General features: G+C 42.0%; 1 long non-coding RNA gene across 1 annotated transcript; it reads left to right on the top strand.

Moving 5' to 3' along the window:
- The first annotated feature begins 261 nt into the window (after window positions 1-261).
- LOC140578720 (uncharacterized) lies at window positions 262-3,698 on the top strand. Its single transcript, XR_011982990.1, has 2 exons — window positions 262-545; window positions 3,494-3,698. It is a non-coding gene; the product is annotated as an uncharacterized lncRNA (long non-coding RNA).
- The last annotated feature ends 1,908 nt before the right edge of the window (window positions 3,699-5,606 follow it).

Genomic DNA, 5,606 nt, shown 5'->3' with positions numbered 1-5,606 from the left:
CAGGACAAAGCATTATTCTCTGTGTATATCTGACTGCCTGTGTTTCAAGAGTTACTCTTTTCATGTGACAAATGAGGACATTTGAGTATGGAAAAGTGGTAGTTTTGCAGTCTTTCTGACAAACAAGGTACACCTGTGACTGGTTAAGTCTGCTGTAAGAGTAAATCATTTACTGGGCTGATTGCCAGGGGAGGCATTAAGGTACACATTGCAAAATTAGTGTGGGTATTTCTTCTAGAGGACCTCCTGCTAGTGTATTTGAAGTGTGTCTGGGGCCTTCTGAGTTGTGTAACCACAAGAAAAGGTAGGGCAGGTTTCTTAGCTTTCCATATCAGAGTTGGCCCACTGGTCTGTCAGGAGTTTTTTTTTTTTTTTTTTTTTTTTTTAGTCATAGGCTGTGAGTGTATGGGTCACACAGCTCTTACAATAAGCAGAGCTTTCTGGCATGGCATCAAAAGCTTTGCATTGCAAAAGAAGGTGGGATGGTAGAAGGCTGTGAAGTGAAGAAGAGCACATTAATCTGAAATCTGCTTCTTACAGACAAGGTATGCTGCCAAGGTATTCCAAGTTAGTCCAAATGGGTTAATTAAAAATGGGGTTTGTAATTAAGAACGAGGTTTAAAAATGAATGGAGGTTGAAAATAGTCAAAAAAGAAAAGGAAAAACAACACATCAGTATCAATTTCTATTCTATGACTAAAACCAATCAATTTGTCACCTGCCTCTGTGTTTTGGTCAACCAGGAAATGCTCATCTACATGGTCCCAAAACACTGTTTTACACTGATAAGAATTAACATATGATATTCTGTAATTGCACTACTGTCGTATTTCAGATCTTCCCACAGTTCACTGATGCCTACAATGGATGAAGTACAAGCAAGTAGTACTGGGGAAATAAGTTCTCCTTCTATGAGCAGAAATAAGCTCCACCGACCAACATAGATTATAATTGTAGGAAATACTAGTAATACATAAGCCTTCAAATCACATATTCTGCCAAAAAGAAAATCAAGTTAATGTTGCAGAGCTTATTTTCTGGAAAATTAGTAAAAGTGCCATGCTTTTGTGTTAATTGAATTTTATACTTGCCTTATCTCTGTGTTGCATGTTGACACGGCCCTCCCACATATCAGACTACTGTCTTCTGTGTGTTGGAGAAGGCAAATTCCCTTTCTTTTTCGGCAAAAGTATATCGAAAGGTTTGTGCCTGGGGACTGAATTCTGGTACCAACATCAGATTCATCTTCATACCGAAACCCATCTGTCACTATCTGTGTAAACCTTCCCATTTCCAGGTGAGGGACTGACATTGTGGAGATGTCATTTTTACACTGTAAACATGAATTAAATTGAACTGGGACCAGAAGAGCAAAAATGCAGGAATCTTTACGATTATTGCAAGATTAAATTTAATTTACAGTTATTTTTAATTATAGCAAATATAATTTGCCTTATTTTACCTACCTTGAACAATCAAGGCATCTGTCTATTTTTATTTGTCATTTTATTTGTTTTTGTTTACTTCCAATTATAGACCGTTCTATGTATGACCAGGTAATCGAAGGTGTGCCAGAGGGTGTCCTCTGATGCTCCTGTTACCATAGTGATAGTTTTTGATGGGCAGAGTATGTAGTGATTTAAGAAACCGGTTTCAAAGAACAGAAAAATAGTAGTAGTTGTCATTTGTCACCACTCCAAGTCTGTCTTCTGCTGATCCAGTGAGAATGACAACATGATGTTACCTGTAAAGAACATCTCCAAAGGCACTCTTGTTTCCAACCCACAAGAAATGTGGCCACTGACAGGTCCTGAGCAGGGACTTCTGTAGATAGCTCTCCCCATGATCATAGAAGAGAAAGGATACAATTCCCCAGTAAATCTCTCTACAAGAGCTTTCTTATATCAGGTCAGACTCTTCACTTCTACCTAGTGTATGATTTGTGTTATGATGGGCATATGGTCAATCTCTAGGGCTGGCGTGTTTGCTGTCACCATGAGGTGGAAGGTTCACTAGGTTGGCGCAAGCTATGATTAACCTAGCCAAGGTATAAATTTAACACATCTGTCTGTCTGGCTGTCTATTTTTAAATCTTATACAGTAAAGACAATTCATATTTGAAGCTAGGATGAAATGTTTTACTCTGCATATTTTTGTTTGTGCAAAACATAAAATAGGTATTTATTTTTTACCAACAGTATATAACTTTATTAATATAATCGCTATACTAATTTTAACTAGCTTTGTGTCATGCCCAGGGGCGTCGTAGTGGGGGGGAAAAGGGGGACTGAGTTACCAGGGCCCCATGTGGGGGGAGGGCCCCTAAGAAATCTGGAATTTTATTTTCCTTTAAATATATTAATATTATTCAAAGATCACAATAAATGTTGCTAATTAATGTAAATGTAATTTTTGTGAGGAAATAAATCGGTTGACGGATTGAATTGTGTCCTAGCTTACAGTGCCTGAGGACAAGCACCCTCACCCCTTGCGATGGTTTAGTCTTTACCGGGCTTTTTAACTAGGCGCATTTAATTTAGCGGTCATTCTGCTGAATCAGCTGAATCCGTGCTGGAAGATGATGCCAAAGAAAGCTAAATCCGGTTTTCAAAAAAGAAATGAGAGGCAGGAAAGAAAGAAAAAAAAAAATAATGAGGGAAAGGTAAAAGGTAAGCCCAAATGTGAAAGCAAATAGCCTACATTAAATGAACTGTGATTATTAAACACTTCAATACCACCGTGAAATTACACATAGCTTAACATGATGTAGTCTACATAAGTCTAAATGTTTTTTTTTTGTTTGCTTAACCGCCTGGGTTCCACGGCATCGTCGGCGATGCCACGTATCTTTCTCGTCTATTTCAGTCTATATCTCGCTGAAATGTTCGTGTAGAATCATGGAAAAAACGCTGGCTAAATCTGTAATCTGTCTTCTTTCCAAAACCTCCATTGTCGGAAGTATTTAAAGTTTTTAAAATTAGGTTAAATCGGCAAAAAGTAAACCATGTCACCTTTCTTCCGCGTATTGAAATCACATTCGCATGGTAATTTGATGAACAACGCAGCGGTGAAACCGTTTCACCGTTTCAAAAGTGTTCAATTTTCATGCAGGCCTATGATGTTAGGCTACCTTTGGTGACATTTCCTGTGATAGCTTTTAATCATTTTACAAATAAAACTAAATTCCAGTGAAGTCTTGAATGATTAGGCTGTTTTTTTTTTTTTTTTGAGGGGGGGGGCATGGGCACTGTTTGTGCATAGGGCCCAGAATTTGGTGCTACGCCCCTGGTCACGCCCACATAGGCGGCACCCGGCAGCTCCTCCCCAGGAAGCCTAATTAGGGAGCAATAAAGGAGGGGAGAGACCGGCAGAACAATGCGAAGTATTGTGCCTATGTTATCGAGCCGTGCCAAGCAACTTTTGTCTTTCGTCTCCTGTACCTCTCCCGTTTGCCTGCTGTTTTGCCCTTGACTCGCCTGCTTTCCTTACCTAGCCCAGCTCCCGCTCCTGATCGCCCCGTCCCGCTGAGCCCAGCTGTCTGTGTCCTCCCTTCCCGGTGTCGCCCAGCCCTGTGCTCCATTGTCGGAAGGATTCCCCTGGCTTTCGACCTACGCTCTCTCCTCAACGACCAATCTTGTTACTTAACCCTTTTTGCACTTCGGCCAGCTTAACCCCATTAAACCCCTTTGTGCCCCGCATCTCTGGACCCGAGCGTTTTTCTGGGCAGGCTCGCCACACTCTGAATTTGGGTTTTAAACATTTTAATTAAGTTTATTTACCCATATGTAGGTTTGCACCTATAGGCCCTATAATGCATCAGTAAATGATTTAATTTCTCATCGACTGCTGATTTTTACAAGTAGCTGTCAATTACCACCCACTTGCATCAGGTGAGGTTAATTGCATGTATATACACTGCTCAAAAAAATTAAAGGAACGCTTATTAATCAGAGTATAGCATCAAGTAAACTAAACTTCTTGGATATTCATCTCGTCAGTTAAGTAGCAGAGGGGGTTGTTAATCAGTTTGAGCTGCTTTGGTGTTAATGAAATTAACAGGTGTACTAGAGGGGCAACAATGAGACGACCCCCAAAACAGGAATGGTTTAACAGGTGGGGGCCACTGACATTTTTCCGCCCTAATCTCTTCTGACTGTTTTTTCACTAGTATTGCATTTGGCTACGGTCAGTGTCACTATTGGTAGCATCAGGTGATACTTGGACCCTACAGAGGTTGCACAGGCAGTCCGACTTCTCCAGGATGGCGCATATTGATGTGTCATTGCCAGAAGTTTTGCTGTGTCTCCCAGCACAGTCTCAAGGGCATGGAGGAGATTCCATGAGGCAGGCAGTTACTCTAGGAGAGGTGGACAGGGCCGTAGAAGGTCCTTAACCCATCAGCAGGATTGGTATCTGCTCCTTTGTGCAAGGAGGAACAGGATGAGCACTGCCAGAGCCCTACAAAATGACCTCCAGCAGGCCACTGGTGTGTATGTCTCTGACCAAACAATCAGAAACAGACTTCATGAGGGTGGCCTGAAGGCCCGATGTCCTCTAGTGGGCCCTGTGCTCACTGCCTGGCACCGTGGAGCTCGATTGGCATTTGCCATAGAACACCAGAATTGGCAGGTCCATCACTGGCATCCTGTGCTTTTCACAGATGAGAGCAGGTTCACCCTGAGCACATGTGACAGAAGTGAAAAGGTCTGGAGAAGCTGCGGAGAACATTATGCTGCCTGTAACATTGTTCAGCATTACCGCTTTGGTGGGGGGTCAGTGATGGTCTGGGGAGGCATATCCATGGAGGGACACACAGACCCCTACAGGCTAGACAACGGCACCTTGACTGCCATTAGGTATCAGGATGAAATCCTTGTACCCATTGTCAGACCCTATGCTGGTGCAGTGGGTCCTGGGTTCCCAGCCTCATGAGGTGAGAGTATGCAGGCAGTTCCTGGAGCATGAAGGAATTGATACCATTGATGGGCCCCTAAGTTTGCATGACCTAAATCCAATAGAACACCTCTGGGACATTATGTTTCGGTCCATCCGACACCACTAGGTTGCACCTCAGACTGTCCAGGAGCTCAGTGATGCCCTGGTCCAGATCTGGGAGGAGATCCATCATCTCATTAGGAGGATGCCATAACTTTGTTAGGCATGCATACAAGCACGTGGGGGCCATACAAACTACTGATTACGATTTTGAGTTGCTGCAATGAATTTTCAGCAAAAAGGACTAGCCTGCTGCATAATTTTTTCACTTAGATTTTCGGGGTGTCTTTGATTTCAGCCCTCTATAGGTTGATAATTTTCATTTCCATCAAACGATGTGGCATATTTTTGTTCCTAACACATTACCTAGTCTATATCAGTATAGATATCTAGCATGACTTTTTTCCCATTGAGATCTGATGTGTTTCCAAAGTTTTCCTTTAATTTTTTTGAGCAGTGTATTTACTATCCAAATAATGTACTGCCCAAATTGTGACTTCAATAAAACAATAAAGAGATGAGATGTAATAAATATCAGCACAGCCTCTGACTCTGGGGCCCTGGAATTTCCCACCCCACAATAAAGTAAGCACCCTTGTTTTTCCAGATAA

This window comes from Paramormyrops kingsleyae, chromosome 1 (assembly GCF_048594095.1).
Source record: "Paramormyrops kingsleyae isolate MSU_618 chromosome 1, PKINGS_0.4, whole genome shotgun sequence".
In the NCBI taxonomy this organism is placed as follows: Eukaryota; Metazoa; Chordata; class Actinopteri; order Osteoglossiformes; family Mormyridae; genus Paramormyrops; species Paramormyrops kingsleyae.
The sequence above is the reverse complement of the archived record's forward strand: the minus strand, read 5'-3'. Positions and strand labels throughout refer to the sequence as shown.